Genomic DNA, 20,600 nt, shown 5'->3' on the forward strand with positions numbered 1-20,600 from the left:
GGTTTGTGAGCTTTTAGAAAGAGAATCAATGATCATTAAGGGCCAAAAGTATTCAAGAACTGGTCATGTTATAGTAAGCTTGTTTTCTTTTTTGACTGGGTTATAAGACCAGTAGGTTAGGGAAATATTGTAGACATAGTACTTGAATTACAGCAAAGATTTAACAATAATAATAGCTGACATCTGTGTAATGTTTTAAGATTTGTAAAGTGTTTTACATATTTTTGTTCATTTGGTGCTTAGAATACCCCTGTGAAGTAGATACCTCAGGTAATACTATGCTTATATTACAGCTGAAGGAGGTGAGACTTACCCATGGTCACATAATGACTAAAAATTGAAGACAGGATTTGAGCCTAACTCTCTGCTATGTCTGAGTCATTTTACTACACCGTGTTTCTTCTTATGCTGTCTTTGAGGAAAGTATGGAGAGATATGGGCTAAATTGTGGTAAGTCTGGTAGATTTGGAATTGTTTATATGACTTTACTCAAAGAAAAGTCAGGATTGATGGAAGGTTAGAGGATGGCATTTTATTTACATGCCCCATTGCTCTCTCCCTTATTTCCATCCCCCTCAACATCCCCAGCCCTCAGTATCACATTCTAAATCCACCAACCCCTTCCACTGTGTTCTCTAGAATGCTTGCTCCATAGGTAATAAACTCTTTCATCCTCAATGTTTTCCTTTCCCTCTCCTTTCATCTTCTGGTGCTTACTAAGACCTGGCTCCTTCCCAATGACACAGTCTCCCTGTCTACCCTTTCTAGCACTGGTTGCACTTTCACTCATTCCCTCCACTCATTGGTGGAGATGAAAAAGTATGAATACTCCTTCTTCTCCATTGCCTCTTGTGGGTTCTCCCTTCACCACCATCACAACCTCTCCTTCTTTGAAGATTCTTTCAATCCATATCTACTACTCAATTGAAATTCTGCTAGCTGGTGTCTGCCAGCCTCCAGGACATTCCCCTTCTGTCATCAATGAATTCAGTGACTGGCTCACAGTCTTTCTCTCCTCCCCAATTTCTGCCCTTATATTAGGAGACTTCAACATGCATATTGATACTACTTCAAATATTCTAACCTAACAGTTCCTCAACTTAGTCACTACACATGATCTACCCCTCGACTTCATTTCAGCCACACGCAGAGATTGTCATACCTTTGATCTTGCCATCTCCCACAAATGTACAATTTCCATGTTCATGAACTCTGAAATTTCCTTAACTGATTATATTGTTTCCACTCCACCTTTCTCTCTGCCTTACAATTTCAAATCCATCAATATGACTGCTATTTCCTTTATCCCCTTAGTTCTTTCATAGACCATCAACACTGCCCTGGCTACTCTCTTTCCTTTTCCATCTTGACTCCTTGGTAAACTAGTTCAACTTTTACACGTTCCTCCTCTCTTGAGACCCTTGTCTCTTTATCCTGTCATAGATCTTGCCCTGACAAGCCTCAATCCTGGATGATTCCTACCATCTTCTGTCTTCATTACTACTCAGGAGCTGCTAAATGAAGCTGGAGAGAACCATGGAAACTGTACTGACTGGATCCACTACAAATTTATGCTACATAACTATGGAATTACAGCCAGGCAGTACTTTTATATCTTCCTAATTGATTGACTACCCCACTCGCAATAGGGGCTTTTCCAAACCTTTTTAATCTGTCTTAAAACTTCTCACAGCTCCCTCTCTTCCCACCCTCTCATCCAAAAACTTTGCCTCATATTTTACTCAAAGAATTTAGGCCATTTGGTGAGAGCTCCCTCATGTCCCTTTTTCCTCCTCTTATCACCCCACATGCCTTTTCCCACTTCCTACTCTTTCAGCCCTATCTTTCATGAAGATACCTCTCCTGGCCAAGGCAAGACCCTCTACAACCACAAATAATCCCATTGTACCATCTTCTCAGCAGATCGCTGTGCCTCTCATCATCCCTACTCTCTCACTTACTTTCAATATCTCCCTCTCTATCATGCCCATGTCCAACTACATCCTTAAAAATCTCTCATTTGATCCATCTATTTCTGCTAGCTATCATCCCACATCTCTTCTTCCTTTTGTAGCTAAACTTCTGTCAACAAAAGATGCCTATATTTCCTTTCCTCTCACTTTCTTTTATAGTATAGTATAGCTCCTGACCTCATCATCCAACCAAAACTTCTCTCTCCAAAGTTACCAGATGATCTTAATTGCCAAGTTGCCTTTTCTCAGTCTTTGTCTTTCTGGATGTCTTTGCAGCCTTTGACCCTTTTCTCCTTGATACTATCTTATCCCTAATTTTTTGTGACATGGTTCTCTCTAGTGTTCCTCTTTTCTATCTGACTGCTCCTGCTCATTCTCCTTTGCTAGATAATTTACTCAAGTCATGACTGCTAATTGTGGGTGTCCCACAGGGCTCTGTTCTGGGCCTTATCCCTCTATATTAGGCACTATCATAGGCACTGATAAGCCTATGAATTCAATTATCATCTCTATGTTGATGATTCTTAGAGCTACTTATCCCAGCCCTCACCTCTCTCCCAACTTCTAGACTTGCATTTCCAATTGCCTGTTAAACATCTCAAACTGCATGTCCCATAGTCATCTCAAGCTCAACATGTCCTAAATTGAACTCATCATCTTTACCCCAAACCCTTTCCTACCCCTCACCCTTTCCTACCCCTCATTTCTCTATTACCATAAGGAGCACCATCATCCTGTCAGACACCCAGGCTTCCAAACGAGGTGTCATTCTTGACTCTTGACAAACTCCTCTCCCTTCCATATCCACTCTGTTGCTAAGAGTTTGTCAATTTTGCCTTTGTAACAGCTTTACATACACTCCCTTCTCTTCTCTGACTGTCCCCACATTGGGGCAGGCACTCATCTCCTTGTGTTTGTACTATTACAATAGCCTGCTGGTGAGTCTACTCGCCACAAGTCTCTCCCTCAGCCTATCCTCCATTCTGTTGTCAAAGTGATCTTTTTTTTTAACTTTATTAATTTATTTTGATTTATCAACAATCACTTCCATAAGCTTTTGAGTTTCACATTTTTCTCCCCTTATCTCCCCACCTCCCTCCCCAAGACAGCCCACAATTGGATATAGGTTATACATATACATTCCTATTAAACATATTTTCACATTAGTCATATTGTAAGAATTAGAACCAATAGGAGGAACCACCAGAAAGAGGAAACAGAACACAACAGAAGAAAAAAATAGCAAATAGTATGCTTTGATCTGCATTCAAACTCCATAGTTCTTTCTCAAAGTGATCTTCTTAAAGAGCAAATCTGATCATGTCACTCTCTTACTCAATAAACTCCAGTGACTCAGAATCAAATACAGAATCCTCAGCTTGGTGTTTGTAGCCCTTCAAAATCCCTTTCTATGTTTCCAGTCTTCTTATGCCTTACTCCTCTCCACATTGGATCAATAGAGCATTTTCACTTACTGTCTCCTAAACCTGGCATTCTCTCCTTCATCATGTATGCCTCCTGGCTCCCTTGGCTTCCTTCAAGCCCCAGCTAAAATCCTACCTTCTATGAGAAGCCTTTCCTGATCCCTCTTAATGCTAGTGCCTTTATCTGTTGATTATCTCCAATTTTTCACATATATGTGTATATAATTTGCAGATAGCTGTTTATATGCTGTCTACCCTATTAAATGATGAATTTCTTGAGAACAGGGACTGTCTTTTGCTTTTCCTTGTATCCCCATTGCTTTGCACAATGCTAGGTACATAGTACGTGTGTAATAAATATTTATTGATTGACTGACTGACTGACCCAGGGATATGTTCCTGGCCCTATATCATTTAACATCTTTTTAAAGCAATGACTTGAATGAAGGTAAAAATGGCTTGCTTCTCAGACTTGCTGATGATGTGAAACTGAAAGGGAGAGCTAATACATTAGATGTGTTAGATCCATAAAAATCTCAACAGGATAGAATATTGGGTTGACTAAATAAGATAAAGTTTAGTAGAGATAAATTTAAAGTCCTACACTTGCCTTCATAATATCCACTTCACGAGGTCCAGATAAGGGAGCTAGCTCAAGAGAAAAGGATTCTGCAAGCTCCAGGGGAGGCAAGAGTGTGTCATGCAGTCATAAAAATGAATGTAATCCTTGGCTGCATTAGGAGAAGCATAGTGACCAGAATGAAGGAAGCAACAGCTTATCTGGTCAGACATTGGGAGTATTGTGTGTAGCTGTATGTGCCACATTTTAGAAAAGACAATGAGAAGCAGCAGAATATCCAGAGGATAGTGACCATTGCAGTGTGACCATGTCATACAAGAATTGACTGAAGAAACTTGGGATATTTCAGTTGGAGAACAGGACACTTGAGAGAGACACAAAAGCTGTTTTCATGTATTTGATGGGCTATCAAATAGGAGAGAAATTATCAAACTTGTTCTGATTGACCCCAGAGGGCATAACTAGGAGCTAAGGGTGAAAGATGCAAGGTGACAAATTTAAGCTTGATGTAAAGAAAAATTTCCCAAGAAGTAGAGCTCTCCAAAAGTGGAATGGGCTGCCTTGGAAGATTGTGGGTTCCTCCTTAGTGGTCTTCAAGCAAAGGCTAGATTCTCACATGTTAAGGAAGTGTTGTTTAGGCTAGGTGACCTTTGAAATTCTGAGACAATGTCCTTTAAAATATCTAAAATATGATTATATCATAGAGATGTATTCATTTCTACCAAAGATACAAAAAAAGTTTACACGAATAGTAGTATTTTTTTAATTATATGCATGCTTATTGTAGGTTATCTTTTTTCAGAAAATGATAGTCATAGTATCTAACATCTTCTCTGGACCAGTTTCCCCCCACCCCTTATTTAAATGCTATTATCCTATTTCTTCTTTTCTATTTTCTTGGGCTATGTGCTTCACATAAATTCATTATTTCCTCCCTTTGAGACATCCATTTCCCCATTCTGAACACAGAACTATGGGATCATCTTGTTTTTCCTTCTTTTTTTTTGTAGAACTTAATATAGTGCTTTGTAAAAAGTGGATGCTTTTATAAATAAATTGTTGACTCACAATAAATGTTGACCGATGACAGAGTACTTATAATTTTGATCTGGAGAACAGATAATGAAACCTACTTCCTTCTTCTCCGTAATACGATAGGGTACTGTGGGTATAGAATGTTGCATACTTTTAGAGATGACCACTGCATCAATTATTTATGCTTAACTGTTTTTTTAAATTACAAGGGAGGATTCAATATTGGGGTAGAGAGGGGTATTATACGTATAGGGCTATAGTCAGATATAAAAACAAAAGGCAGCAACAAATAAATAAATGTTAGCCTACTTTCTCTTTCAAATTGATTCAGTTTGGTTTATGTTCATGATTATGATCATTGTAATAATAGTTAGGATCTTTTCTTTCCTTTAACCTTATTCCAACACCACCCTACCTGCATTCTCTTTCTTCTCACCCAAAATGGAAACTCCTTCCCCAGGATTTCCATCATCTTCTTAAAATGTTTTATCGACGCAGTTTGTTCTACATGGCCGTCGCTTCTCAATACTTGGCCTCTTCCCGTAGATCTCTCCCTTGTAGCAAAGAAATACAGTTAAGCAAAACAAACCAACATACTGACGATGTCTGAGAATGTTTTACTCTATACCCAAAGTCCACCATCTCTTCGCTGAGATGAAGGAAGCATACCTCACCATCCCTTTTTTGGAATCCAGACTAATCAATGCAGTGATCTAAAGTCTTATGGCTTTTACGATTTTTTTTCTTGATTCTACTGTTCTGATTACATACACACACACACACACACACACACACACACACACACACACCTATATGGAGAGAGAGGGAGAGTGTATTTTTTTTGATATTGCTTAATTGCATTATATTGGTACTTTTTATCAATTCAACCAAAATTTCCCAAATTTTTTGGAATTCCTCATATTCCGGCAGTACATTGAGCTCCATTGAGACAACGCCGGGGCAAGAAAGAGTTGGATAGGCACTGGGCTACTCTGTGCAGGCGCTGAGGGAAAAGTCATCAAAAATGGGCAAAGGTGATCCTTTGTGTAAACTTGCCGAGAGGAACCCAAAAAGAAGCACTCAGATGCTTCTGTGAACTCAGAATTTTCTAAAAAAAATGCTCAGAAAGGTGGAAGACAATGTCTGCTAAAGAGAAAAGAAAATTTGAAAATAGGTAAAAGCTGATAAGGTTCGTTCTGAAAGAGAAATGTAAACCTACATACCACCTATAGGAGAAACAAAAAAGTTTAAGGATCCCAATGCACCGAAGAGGCCTCCTTCGGCATTTTTCTTATTCTGTTCTGAGTATTGTCCAAAAATCAAAAGGGTGCATCCTGGTCTTTCTATTGGAGATGTGGCAAAAAAAAAAAATTGGGAGAAATGTGGAATAATACTGCTGCAGATGACAAGCAACCTTATGAAAAGAAGGCAGCTAAACTGAAGGAAAAATATGGAAAGATAATTGCTGCATACTGGGCTAAAGGAAAACCTGATGTTGGTAAAAAAAAATAAAAAGGAGTTGTCAAGGCTGAGAAGAGCAAGAAAAAGAAGGAAGAGGAATTCCTTATATTCCTTATTTCTTGTGCCACAATAAAAAACACATCACATTCATATGCCACAATTTATTCAGTCATTTCCTAACTAAAAGACAACCGCTTTGTTTCCAGTCTTTTTCTTTTGCTTTCCTTTTTTAATAAATTCCACCCAAAAATGCTGTGATGAAAATTCTGGTAGCTTTTCTACTGTCCTTGATCTTCTTGGAGTATATGTTCACTGGTGGGAATTCTGGATCAAAAGATATGAACAATTTCATCACTTTTGTGGTACAAAATTGTTTTCTAGAAAATGTAGTTCATTGATTCATTCATTTAACTTTCAGCTTCAATATTGGTTATTTCTGTTTTTAACATTATCTTTTTAATAGGTAGAAAATGAAACTTCAGAGTTGTTTCAGCTTTCATTTCTCTTATTACTGGTGATCTAGTACATGTTTTTCTTATGATTGTTGATCATATTCATTTCTACTTTTGAAAACTCTTTACTTGTATCCTTGGACCACTTATCTACTGGGGAATAACTCTTAGCTTTATATATTCAGGAGGTTCTGGAGCCAGCTCATACTGGCTCATGATATTACATTTTTAGTGGAAGCATTAACACCTCAGAAATTGGCAAATACTAACTACAGAGCAGGACTTGATTTTTTGTTTTGTTGATTGTGATGGAAAAAATATTAATAAATGAAGATTAAACTTAAAAGTGTGTCATGCATACGTTTTTAAAAGATTAGTTGTTAAATATTTACCAACACATTACTGTATGTATATGTGTGTATACATATGAATGTATGAAATTTTGTTACGTAACTTAGACTTTTATCAAAGATATATAACGTAAAAGTATTTTCACAATCAATACTTTCTCTTATTTTAGTAGGATTGTGTGTGTGTGTGTATGTGTGTGTGTATGTAAAAAAACCTTTTTTATTTTCTATGATTTTGTTTTTTGTAACCTTCTCTGTCCCTTGTTTGGTTATGAATTTTCGTCACAATCTTAGATCTCAAAGGTACCTACCTATCCTTCATGCATCCAGCTGCTCCTCAGGGCATTTTATCATCCATCCTGCTGTGTATGTCTAGATCACCTAACAGGGAGATGCCCATGTTAGTATTTCCATTTTTATTTTCTTCTGACCAGCTTCAAGTGGCCATGTGGATAGCTTCTATTTTTCACCACAGCTGCCCAGCTATTGAAAAAGTCAGTGTAATGAGTTTTGGTGGGGCCAACTCCTTCCCTCCCCCAGCTATACCACCACCCCAATGGGACAAAAACCCATTCAGAGAAGCCTGTGACCTGTTCGTTACTTTGGTGGTGACACTCAACTACCAAGTGCTAGATGGAATCTACAGGGAACAGTGTTTCTCTGTGTTCCCCTCCCCCCCCCCCCGCCCCAAGTGTCAGAAAAGTTGAAGAATTTTTGCTTGAGGAGCCATTATGAATGATTTCTCTGTGTTTCACTACATTTCCAAGGGGAGTTAGTTTTTTAAAAAATGTTTCAGTTCTGGGGTAGTTGCCTTTATGCTGACTTTCCAAGTATCAAAATAATCATCTTAGTAGTACGAAAAACCTAAGCAGCTAATGGCAGGATTAAGGTAGCAATGATTTTTCTAAATACCCTTTCACATTTCTATACCTAAGAATCAGGATTCTGAGTATCTTTAAACAAAGTTCTCTTTCAATTTACATTTTTCCATTTAATAGTATTTTATTTTTTTCCAATTATATGGAAAGATAGTTTTCAACATGTTTTATAAGATTTTGAGTTCCAATTTTTTTTCTCCCTTCCTCCCCTCCCCCTCCCCAAGACAGCAAGCAATCTGGTATGGGCTGTACATGTATAATCATATTAAACATATTTCCACATTAGTCATGTTGTAAAGAAGAATCAGAACAAAAGGGAAAAACCACAAGAAAGAAAAATAAAAAACAGCAAAAAAGAGAAAATAGTATACTTCAATCTGCATTTGGTCTCCATAGTTTTTTCTCTGGAGGTGGATAGCATTTTCCATCTTCAGCCTTTTGGAATTCCCTTTATATTTTTTTAAGGGCCTAACAAACTTGCCTCTTAAACACTGCAGCAATTCCCTTACTTAGTATGTTGGCCATATTTTAAGTGTTGAGTCCTGAATGAGAATATTTAGAGGATCCTCCACATACCTCTTTCTGTCTTGCTGCAGACACAGTCCCCTCTGGGTTTACGAGGCACCATTAATGTCAAAATACATGACAATAACATAGAGATGATATACATTTCATATACTCATAGAATGTGAGAACTGGAAGAAACCTTGAAGAACATGTAATCCAATTCCTTCTATGTCCAAAAGAGGAAACTGAGGCCCAGAGGGGTTACTTACTAGGAAATAAATAAGGTAGTGGAAGAATGAGGACTAGCATATCTTTCCTTTATATTGTTGTTGTTGTTCAGTCGTTTTCAGTTGTGTCCTACTCTTTGTGATCACATTTGGGGTTTTCTTGGCAAAGATATGGGAGTAGTTTGCTATTTCCTTTTCCAGCTCATTTTACAGATGAGAAAACTGAGGCAAATAGGGTTAAGTGACTTGCCCAAGGTCACACAGCTAGTAAGAGTCTGAGGCCAGACTTGAACTCAGGAAGATGAGTCTTCCTGACTCCAGGCCTGGTACTCCATCCACTGTGCCATCTAACTGCCTTTTATACTATACCCCCTCATAGTTCTATGCCTAATTGAGATAAAAAAAAAAGGCAATAGTGGAGGAAAGGAAGCTATTTCAGGACAAAAAAAACCCACAATAGAAATGTCATAATTTTGCAGATAATATTGCTAAAGTTCAAACTCAGACTGATAATCCACATTATGTCTTTCCACACAATTACCTACAGAGGTCTGTTGATACAGATTTAATCTATGACCTAGATAATTTTCTAAAAAGAAGATTAAATTTAGGATGATAGTCACATCAAATCTTAGTGGATATGGAATCCCAAGACAATTTGGAACAAACATTAGGTGCTCAAAAATATTTGTTGACCTGATTTACTCCCTGTTGATTTTATTTGCATGACCTCAGTCACAAAAATCTTTTTGAACCTCAGTCTACTCACAACTGTTAAATTAGGGTATTGTACTCAATGAACCCTAATATTCTTTCAACACTAAAAATCCCATTATTCGAAAGTGGAAAAGACTTTCTCTGATAGTAGCCTGTACTATTTTGTCATTACATAGCATTTAATTTATTATGCACAAGAAGAAACAATAATCTTTTTCCTAGACTCCTTTTCTTAAGAGGAACTCAACAGGCACAAGGAAACACAATTTTTCTATTTAAAGGCTAGCGTTCCTTGTTGCACTTTTTCTTTTGCCTATGGGAAATAGGATTTTATTTCAATTCAGAAGTCTTTTTTTATGATGTATCACATTTTTATTTATTTTTGTTAAACATTTCCCAGTTGCATTTTAATCCACATTTGCATTTTAATTTAATTCCGCCACTCTGGAGATTTACATTCTCGAGTTTGACACCTGTCTTATATGGTGCCTTTTCCATCACTTACTTCTCCTAAGCAGTCATGATGAAGACTTTGCTATGGCCTGCTTATAACCAAGCAGATTTCCAATGACTGTGGGGTCACAGAATGCCAGAGTTGGTAGGGACCTCATGGGACATCTGATCCAACTCATCCCTGAGCAAGGATTGTATCTACAATGAGAAGTCCTGCAGTTTCTGCTGCATGATGGAGAAGGAGGGGGAACCCCAAATCTCCTAAGGCAACTCATCCCACTTTGGAAATAGTTCTCATTGAGAGGAAGTTGTTTTCTTCCAGTACAATGAAATCAAAATTAATCTAGAAACAACTTTCACCTTTTGGTTCTGGTTCTTCCCTTTGAGGTCAATCAGAACAAATCAAATCCTTCTAATAGTGCAATCTTTTGGCTGTTTGAAAGCAACTATCATATTTCCCTAAGTCTTCTCTCCTTTGGATGAACAGCCCCAGTGACTTCAATTGATCCCCAGAGGGTGGTGATCTGAAAGTTCCTCACCATCCTGGAGGCCTTTCTCTTACAAGCTCATCAGTGCTTTCTATTAAACGCATCAGTTTTCCATTGATTCTAGCTTATTGGCCCATCCTTCATAATCTGTCTTGATCACAGTCACACCCATGCCAGAAAAGTGTAAAATTGTGATAGTCACATTCGCAAATGTGATTCACAGAAATGCTATTAATACTCCCTCGTTCCGAATTGAATTTCTGGTGTAGCACAGACACTGCAGCTATTCTCTTAAAACCTTCTTTTCTTTGGAAGTGGGAGTCCCAGAGGGCGGCTTCTACTTTTCCACTCAGGGTTCTAGAGGCTAACTGAGGAGTTGGGGAGGGTCATTTCTCTTGTTCATTAACCCCAACTTATGAGCTCCCTTCATGTTTGTCAATGACGTAAATTGACCAATTAGACTCATCTAACTTTTAGTTAGGACTATCTAATAGGGTGGTATGGTAAGATCAGTTGGTACAAAACATCCTTTTTCCGCTTCTTCGTCAATTGTGGGATACAATCATATATATATATATGTATATATGTATATATACACATATATGTTATATATTTACATATAAATATATAACACACAAATATATACCTATGTGCACACACATACATGTATACACACAGGGGTGTATATATACACATATCTGTGTATGTATATACACACATATGTATATGTATATGTGTGTATTCGTGTGTACAGTCCAGGAAGAAATGTTTAGGACTAAAACTTAGAGCTCATGCAGCAAATTTAGAGCCTACAGCTCCTGGACATCCTTGGTTAGTAGTCCTTTTCTCTCCTTGGTGAAGTGCTCATAAAATTCCCTTCAGGTACAGTGTAGTATTCTGCTCATTTAGCCAGCAAGTATCTATTAAGCACTGATTATGTCAGGCACTGTGCTAAGCACCAGAGATGTGCAGAAAGGAAAAAACACACAGTCCCTGCTCTGGAGGAGCCCGCATTCTAGGGAGACCTAAAGTTAACTTTTCTTCAATGTATCTAGTTTGTCCTTGGCTCCCAACGCAGCTACTGTTATCAGCTGTTCCAGAGACAAGGTTGGGACAGTCTTCTGAAACTTTTAGAGTTCACAAGGTTTTGCTTTGTTCAAGGGGACAGGAGGAAGAGGAGAGGCCTTTCTTTTCCCTCCTCCCTTTCCCAAGTGACTCCCTCTCAGGGGCTTGGCTGAAATGATTTCTATCATTAGGCTGGCTGGGTACTTGAATGCTCGGGTTACAGACTGGTTTCCTGCTTTATACAAAACCCATAGGTCAATACCAATAGGTGTCTTAGGCAACATCATTTAGAGTCATTTGTTGTTTGTTGTTGTTTAGCCATTCCGTCCAACTCCTCTTGGGATTTTCTTGGCAAAGATACTGGAATGGTTTGCCATTTCCTTCTCTAACTTATCTCACAAGTAAGGAAACTGAGGCAAAGAGGGTTAAATGACAACTAGCCCACAGACAGTTTTGAATTGAGGAAGATAATTTCTCCTGATTCCAGGTCCAACGTTCTATCCATTGCGCCACCTAGCTGCCCCTTAGAAGCATTGTAACGCCTTCCCAATTGGATTAACTTGGCTGTTTCACTTAGTTGGATGTTCTGTATTGTTCAATTTGGCTGATCAGTAGAGGTTCTTACCTGACAAAGATATCAGGACTAGAACCTTTTGTTAGTAACTTTATGTGGGTTTTGGATGATTGAATGATTAAATGAGCTGCACCCATCCATTAGACTGAATTTTTCATTGAAATACATTTTCTTGGTAAAATATTGGTGAGAGTTAAGGTTGTAGAGAAAAAAAAAGAGAAGAAACAAAAGAAGAGACAGTAAGATAGAAAAGAAAGGAGATCAGAGAGAAGAAAGAGGAAGGGGAAAAGGAGAGGGGAGGAGAGAGGAGGGACTGAAAGTGAAGAGAGAAAGAAGAGACAAAGGAGAGAGAGGAAGAGAGATAGGAGCCAGGAGAGCAGAGGAAAAGAGACAGGTTTGTTTTTAGAGCTGGCTTAGGCAGCCAAGAGGACTGTTGCAAGTGGACCTGCTGCATCCATGGCTGAGCTGGCTTCTAATCCCCTTTTACTTCCTCGTATAATTTTGCTGCTGTTATTGCATCCCTCTGGGACAAGATAGGGGCAGTCATTATGTGGGAGAGAGGGAATAAAGGTGGAAGGGGAAGTGATGGGGGCTGGGTACAGGTAAGGGACTGACGAAGGGCAAGTACAAAGAAATAGAGATGGAATGTAAGGTATGTGGGGAAAAGTGAGGCCTACTGTAGTGAGGAGGGATGTGGACTAGTACAGATGGCTCTTATTGCTGGCCTTCCCGTCTAGGCAGAAACATTTGCCACTTCCAACACTGCTCCTGCTTTCCATGAGCTGGGAGATACACATAATCTCTTCACCAACATTTTCAAGAGCCTATATTTTGGTGAGAAATTCAATTCAGAAAAAAAAAAGATTGCAGGTTTGTAGCAAAATAAAGAAAGAACAGCAATTACCCACGTCCCCAAACCCTGATTATGTGGTACAGCTGTGGCTATCACCACTCCCTCCCAGAGCCACTCCTCTCAAAACCCAGCTTGGCTTTGGGAGCGTGGCGGGGAGGAGAGCCGAGGTTGAGGCTGATGCTGAGGGAAACACTTTGTATTCTTTGCTTTTTTTTCCCCCCACCTCGTTCCCTTCCATAGCTTGAAGTTCTCAGATGGATACTGATTGACTAAAGGCCTTCTGAAACTTTGATATCTGGGATTCGTTTTTCTTCTCCTTGGGTTTGAATGTGCACCCGGGAATGGGGGAGTGGGAGGTGGGAAGGAAATAGATTTTTTTTTAAAGTAGCCTCTCATCAATCCCAGCGTTGTATAGTCTGGGTGTAGGGAGGGAAAATGCATTCACATAGAGGGATTACCTAAAATAGCCACATGGCAAATGCTGAAATTCCACCCACCCCAATTTAAACAAAGCCCACCTCTCAGTTTGCATGACTATTGCATGACATAAGTCTTAACAAAGCTTATTTTCTTTGCACTTTCAGAATTTAATCTGAAAGATTTGGGGAAATTTTCCTTTTTTTTTTTAACCACAAGAATTGCAGCTCACAGAATCTTGACTCAATATGTTGTGTTGCTGCAGCAGCTCTGCCTGCGTATGGATGAATTCCACTTGGGATGAAATGTATGTGTGTGTGGATGTGGCAGTAGGGGGTGGGGTGGGGTGGGGAGGAGGAGGGCGGGAGCTCACAGCTGAAATCGGACTAATTTGGTTCTGGTTTTAGTTTAACAGAGTCCTTTGACATTTGATTCTGCTACTTCTTTAGAATAATGTCCCTTATAATTTCCTCCCTTCTCTCTCCATGATTTCTGTCCATCACTGGGTAAAGCAGAATTATTCTTAATGGATTTTTGATTTGTTCTTTGGAGGGCCAACATTTGATGAGCACACAAAAACCCTATTCATCCATGTCACTACCTTCCACTAAAAGATCTTTGTTGCACTACTTTCTACAGGCTCCGCAACATAAACATTTAAGAAAAAAATGCATTGTGCCTCTGGCTCCAAGAATCTGGCACTACACATTTTCCTAAGGTTTGTTTAAACAAGAAGTATATTCACAGGGAGGACCAATTTTTCATGGTGATGATGGCCATGACCGACCATACAGGTCACATATTTGAGTTCTGGTAATTGAAAGTGACATTAATGAGCTTGTCAGTTAAACTCTTTTCTAAGGTGAACATTAGTGGGATATCTAGTTCACTTTGCCAGGTTTTTTGTTCCTTTTTTTCTGTAGGGAGGGTTCCAGCTTTTATAGATATCGCACGTGTAAACATCTGAAGATAGCATCAGAAAAAGGAGGAGAGGTGGTTGAAGTGGATTAAGCATTGGGCCTGAAGTCAAGGAGAGCTGTGTTCAAATCCAGTCTCAGACATTTACTAACTGTGTGACCCTGGGCAAGTCACATCACAGTCTGTCTCAGTTTCCTCATCTTTAAAAAGGAGGTAATAATAGCACCTGAATCCCAAGGTACTTGTAAGGATAAAATGAGATAATATTTGTAAGGTTCTTTGCAATCCTTCAAGCACTACGTGAATGTTGTTGTTATTTAGTTGTTTTCAGTTGTATCCAACTTTTCAAGGCCCCATTTGGGGTTTTCTTGTCAGGGATACTGGAATGGTTTGCCATTTCCTTTTCCAGGTCATTTTACGGATGACTAAACTGAGGTAAATAGGGTTAAGTGACTTGCCCAAGGTCACCCAGCTATATGTGTCTGAGGTCAGGTCTTCCTGGAGTCTTCCTGACTTCAGGTCCTGTACACTATCTACTTCGTCACCTAAGTGCCCTTGTGAATGTTAGCTATTATTATTACGGAGGCAAAAATAATTTATTTGAGGAATTCTGATGACATTTCTATGAAAAAGTTGCATATAATTGTGCAATTTACAACCTAGGGGAGTTAAACAGGCTCTTGTTGTTTTAGACTTTCCTTTCCCCTCTAGAGAAGATTACAAGATCCTTTAGAGATGGTAGTCCATTCATCTTGTATCCCTTAAAATGTCTAGCCCATTGCTGTGCACATAGTAGGTGCTCTGGAAATAGCTGTTCAGTTGAAATCTTCTCATGGTCACCATTAAACAGAAAATTGTTCTGTGTTTACAGGACAATTGCTACGCAAAATTGTGAAAGAGGTCAAGTTTGTCTTTGGTGGCTTTGATGTGGCCCACCTAGTTCGGTTCACCTTTCCTCCCTTTATCTCCACTCCCATCCCCCTAGCTGCCTCCAATCATTGAACACTTGTAAAGACCTTACCCTCTACGAAGTCTCATCAGAAGGTTGGCCCCAGGTAATGAATCATTTTGGCCACAATGGCTGAGGAAAACTGTCTACTCAGGTATGGAAGTGTTAATCTGTATTTCTGGTAAGAGTGCCCACACACATGAAACCACAAAGGATTTAACATATCAAAGAATTCTTTTCAAAGCATTGTGTTAGGTGCTGGGGAAAAGATAAAGATTAGACTAGACACAGTCCCTGTCTCTTAGTATGGGGCTATTATGTAGCAATCAGCCAACATTTACTAAGTGTCTACTGTATTCCAGGCACTGTGCTAGACACTGATGATACAAAAATAAAAATGAAATAGTCTCTGCCCTCAAGAAGCTTGCGATATATTCATATATAAGTAAAATAAATATGGGGGAGAGGGATCAGGAAGGACTTCATGTAGAATGAAATGATCCAATCTTGAAAGAAACTAGAGATTCTAAAAAGTAAAGGCGATGAGACGTTCTAGGCATTGGGAATAGCCAGTATAAAGACACAGAGATGGGAAACGAAGTATCATATGTGATCATGTTATCTATAGCATTGGTCCCATGTGTTCTACCCAAGAACTCTGGGCCTGGAGCCCTTTGCCACTTTTTCTAAGTTGAATATGAAATGTTTCCAGGCAATCAAGTGTGCTAATTATTGTCCCATCATTGCCACATTTTCTATTCATAGACCATATTCTAAGGGCCCTAAATCCAATAGGAAAGTATTTAATTAGCAAAGAAGAAATAATCAGACACAATAGCCATTCTCTTCTCTTTTCCCCTTTTCACAAATGAATATAATCTCCTAGACCCTATGATGGTAGATGGGGGAAAAAACTCTTTTGAGAATGAGTAAACTATCCCTCCTGCATGTGGATGGATTAGGTAAGGAAAAACTCAATTGCCTCTTTCTCCCTTGCCCCTCAATCTCCTCTCAGCATGCTCTTTGAGGCCAGAATGGAAATCTACTGCGGTTCCTTGCAACTGGATTTATCTGGGTTCCATTTCTGGACTTCCAGATCTCTACCCAAGTAGTTAGTCTGCTTGGCTCTTGTCCTTTTCACTCTGTGGTATAGGCATGGGCTGTAGCATTAGCATATTCTGCTCAATAAACCTTATTCTATCAGTTTAGATCTCTAACCATGGCATCTCAGGAATACTACAGGACTCCCCAGATGACGTAGTCTCCTCTGGGTACACTTACTTGCTTCCATTTTCTTTTCCACGTTGATGCCTCTTGAGGCAGTTTTTGCATGTAGACTCAAAACTAATGGGATTCTGACTCCTGAGCCTTCCTCCAATGAATGCTTACCTCTTCATTTTAGGTACTTAAAGTCATGCTCCAAGAAGGGCAAAAGCAATGCTGGTTCATATAACATCCTCCTTTCAGTACACAAATTTGAAGTCCCTATAAGTTATATTAGGCATATAGGTACATCCTTAGACATACATCATAAACAACCATTAATTCACATACAGCATAATCATAGGCAATAATCTCAGATACATAAGAAACATGTGGGTTCATGATACATAACATTCACATTATAATTGTATCCAGTAGACCAGACTCATAAATCATACGTAGAAACATAATATATCACAGAGCAAAGTTTACTACTATAGTGCAAAAAATACGTAGGTGAAGAAGTAACACATATAACCAGAAGGTGCCCTCTAGTGGAGTATATGTAATGTATACATGTAAGGTACTTTATACGTAACCTCCATATGTGGTGCTATGTATTGTATATTTCATTCCATTCAATTCAATTCAACAAGCATTTATTAATCACTCAGTATGTGCTTGGAACCATGACAAACGCTGAAGATACAAAAATAAAAATGAAGCTGTCCCTGCCCTCAAGAAGCTTACAATAGAATAGACTCTTATTTGGTCTTCTTTACGTAAACCTGGGAAGTAATGTTACTCAATCAACTAGCATTTCTTCAGCACCTATTATATGCCAGACACCATTCTAAGTGATGTTACTTGTTTACATATGACCTGTATATTTAGTTTACTGTATGAAACCTTGATATGTAATGCTATATTTATGATAATCATGCATAATATGGGGCTGGCAGAGTGGTTTGGTGATATGTAGCAGGCAGACAGAATTTGGTGAATCAGTGGGCATCATGGGGGCAGTCAGTGGAGTAGATGCGAGAGAGAGATCAGGTAAGAGCAAGAGGCATATGTGGCTGTGTTATCTGCAGTGACTGGGCCTGGGTCTCTTTTCTTTCTTTTACTACTACAGTTGTGGGTATCTGTGTTACTCTGGGTTTATACCCCTTGTTATTTCAATGACTATGTACAGATTGCCCCCAGTATTAGCAAACAAGTCAGGATGAGAACTGGGCACATTTGTAACACCTGAGTTTACTTTTTGTCCCTAGAGAAGTGTGCCCAGTGTTGGCTACTTGGCACATTACCAAACACTTGTATCTTTAATCCCCTTATACTTCTCCTCTCTTATGACTTTGAACATGTTTAAACCTGTAATACAAGTGTTTGTATGTGTCCCCTACCCACCTACCACCCCTAGAAGACTATAGACACATTGAGGTTAGGATCTGTGTTGCTTTCCATCATTATACCCCCAACATTTAGCACAATGTATTGCATATAAAAGAATTCTATCTAGACTAACTGGATAGAGCTCCCCTGGCCTAGAGCCCATTCTACCTAGGTAAAGATCTTGTCTAATCTCCCTAAAAAGAGTATGTTCTACACCAAAATTGCCTCGTGTTAAATTGGAATTTGCCTATCTAGGCCCTCTTGACCCAAGCTCCTCAACCAAGCTCATTTAGGGTTCTATAATCTCAGATTCTCTCTTAGCCAATCACAGAGCTTGTTGTCACCAGGCATTCAGTGATTCACCCATGTTCCTACATGATTACTTTGTTGTTGTTCAGTTGATTCAATCACGTCTGACTCTTCGTGACCCCATTTGGGATTTACTTGGCAAAGATATTGGAGTAGTTTGCCATTTCCTTCTCCAGATCATTTTATAGATGAGGAAACTGAGGCAAACAGGATTAAATGACTTACCCAGGGTCACACAACTAGTTAGTGTCTGAGGTTGAATTTGAACTTGGTTCTTCCTGACTCCAAGCCTGGATCTCTATCAACTGCATCACCTAACTGTCCATATGATTACTTAGCCAACTAAAAAGCTCACTTTCCTTTCCCCAAAGGTGGGAGAACTTAGATTTTCCCATCACCCCCAGACTAGAATAATTCAACCTGATATCCTTGTTACCTCCAAAGTTCATAAACTTTCATTTCAGAGGACTGAGTCAGAGGATCTTCCCTGAAGTTATACCACATGGGCATTGCCTAGTCAGCCTAGGACCTTGTTAATATTCAATCTGTTGAACACTATTCTAAAGTCATTAATTTACTTTCTTGGAATTTCTATGTATATTTCTTGTTTTTTTTGGAAATCATGAGCTAAAAGAGGCCTTAGAAATAACCTTGTAGGGGCAGGTAGGTGGAGCAGTGAATAGAGCACTGGCCCTGCAATCAAAAGGACCTGAGTTCAAATCCGACCTCAGACACATAACACTGACTAGCTGTGTGACTCTGGGCAAGTCACTTAACCCCAGTTGCCTCACCGAAAAAAGAAAGAAAGAAAAAGAAATAATCTAGTGGTAATCATGTGATATGGATCTGGCAAATGAGAAGACTCATCAGCTTGCTCACTTTATCCAACCTCTCCATTTGGATGCTAGGGAGATGGCTCAGAGGAGAACCAGGATGAGGTGTAAGGGAAATGCATCATGTAGACCATGGAGCCTGTGTAGACATTCTGTAGCTCTCACATTGTGGGGAGGAGCCCTTTTTTTTCCACTGGCTGTATAGACAGAATGCCTGAGTCAGCTTTAGCTACTTCTTTGATTCATTTGTATCTGGAAGATGTCAGTGACTCTTCCTCTCCCTCAGAGATCATGTGCAAAGGGGAAAGGTCTTAGGGCTTTTCCCCTCTTCTGAGTTCATTCATCTTCCCACCCTTCCTCAATCCCAATTAGCCCAGACCTTGACTTTTCTATTTGTCCTTTTCCATTATAAGTAGAGGGCCACGAAGGCATGTTGTGAGTTCAAGAGGTCTGGAGGGTGCCCTGGAATCAGGTTTTGCATTGATGCCCTGGGGAACAAGGAGCAAAGATCCAGGTGTAACCTTTGGGACCTCAGCCCAGGTGGACTCACCTGGCAGTCATGCTCATCTGGACATGAAGGGACCAATGTTTTGTAAGAACTGAGATAAGTTTTGAGCCTACTCCCCCAACCCCTCAGGGTGCCCCTCTGGAACTCAGAGGGGTTAGATATATCAGCCTGGCTCTGGGAGAGAGAGCCAGACGACACATGTCACAATAATAATGATGATGATAATAATAAAGCATATTTATACAGTAGGGCTTTAAGGTGTATAAAGTATTTTTCTTACAATAACTTTGTGAGGTAATACATTATTATTACCCCCATTTTGCAGGTGAAGATGCTCAGTGCTGATAGGTTTGCTAACTTTAAGTTCAGTATACTTTCCATACCATTATATTACCTCTCTTTACTGACTCAGAAATTACCAGCATTGGAAGGGATCTTAACAGATTACCTGAGTCCAACTTCTTAATCTAACAGATGAGAAAATGTATTGTAGAGTGGTGAAATGACTTATCTCAAATGAACAGTTAGTTGAAAAGACAAAACTAGAATGCAGGTCCCCTGAAAGTCCAGTGGGCGTTCATTCAGATGGATTCCTGCAGGCTACATATTGACTTAGGAAATCCACAAATTAACATTATCTATGTTGCATTGCATTTTTATTTATTTTGTTAAATATTTCCCAATTACATTTTAATCTAGTTTGGGCTACACTGGCAAGTTTTGGGGACCAGTTTTTGTCCCCCTCTTTTCAGCTTCCTTTAGTGAGTTGTCTTCTATTAGATTTTGAGCTTCTTGAGGACAGGGACTATTTATTTCTTTTTGTTTGTTTGTTTTCTTTTTAAATTTATTTTATTATGAACTTAAGAAATAAAACAAGCATTTCCATAACATAGTAGAATAGGAAAAAAATGATGGCACATGAAATTGCAAATCTACTGTGTATAACTTGCTATTCCTTTTAAATATATAATGAAGTTATCATCTAACTTTTTTCCCTTTTTTCTTCTCTCTTCCCCTTTCTTATAGATAGC

The 20,600-nt window shown here is 39.1% G+C and overlaps 1 pseudogene; it reads left to right on the plus strand.

Annotated features, from left to right (window-relative positions):
• The first annotated feature begins 6,059 nt into the window (after positions 1-6,059).
• LOC114053848 lies at positions 6,060-6,653 on the plus strand (annotated as a pseudogene).
• The last annotated feature ends 13,947 nt before the right edge of the window (positions 6,654-20,600 follow it).

This window comes from Vombatus ursinus, unplaced genomic scaffold (genome assembly GCF_900497805.2).
Source record: "Vombatus ursinus unplaced genomic scaffold, bare-nosed wombat genome assembly UNPS02014812.1, whole genome shotgun sequence".
Classification (NCBI taxonomy): Eukaryota; Metazoa; Chordata; class Mammalia; order Diprotodontia; family Vombatidae; genus Vombatus; species Vombatus ursinus.